Below are 758 nucleotides of genomic sequence, written 5' to 3' on the forward strand. Positions count from 1 at the left end.
CCGGTTTGAGTGGCAGCAAGTGGCAGCCTGGCCCCAGCTGCCTCTTGCAGGGACCATCCAGCTCCCTCTCTACTCTACGTGCGATGGAGAAAAAGCTGAAAATATCAGCTTCTCAGCAAGTCTGGCCAGCATGTTCAATCCTTTCAAAGGTTCAATATGTGCCCAGATATGTGTGGGTTTTTTTTCCAAAGGAAGAGCAAAAAAGTCCACTAGTGAGACCAGCACAGCCCTGTGCTAAATTTCATGTCCGTTTCTGAACTGTGAAGAATTTCTTCATAAAGGTTGTGTTCTTTGAATATAATTAAAGCAGGATATGTTCCCCACAACCATTCTTAGAAATGCCTGAGTCATTTATGTTCTGTTTTTCCTAAAAATTAGCTGGAGGCACAGTATATGTAATCACACTCCAGAAAAAAAAGCATTTGGCAAATTCCTTAAAATAGGAAGTGTTCACTAGCCATAACCAACAAAGTACCTTGTTGGTAATGCGACAAAAATAAAACATAACAGCTGCTCCCCACAGCGTTCCCTAAGGCTGGAAATGGATTTTGTCCGTGCAGTTTTAATCCTGCTCTGTCTTTGCTGTGTGGGTCGGTTATACCCATTGTCTGCTCTCCCCAACAAAGCTGTTAGGGAAGCTGGTCCTGCTCCTGAATTGTGCGCGTGAAACCAGAAGTCTCGTAAGTATTCCTTGCAAGACTTGCAGCTGGTCATTACGTTCACTTCTGGGTTTGTCTAGCTGGTACAGCCTGTGTTAA

Source organism: Buceros rhinoceros, unplaced genomic scaffold (genome assembly GCF_000710305.1).
Source record: "Buceros rhinoceros silvestris isolate BGI_N320 unplaced genomic scaffold, ASM71030v1 scaffold26890, whole genome shotgun sequence".
NCBI lineage: Eukaryota > Metazoa > Chordata > Aves > Bucerotiformes > Bucerotidae > Buceros > Buceros rhinoceros.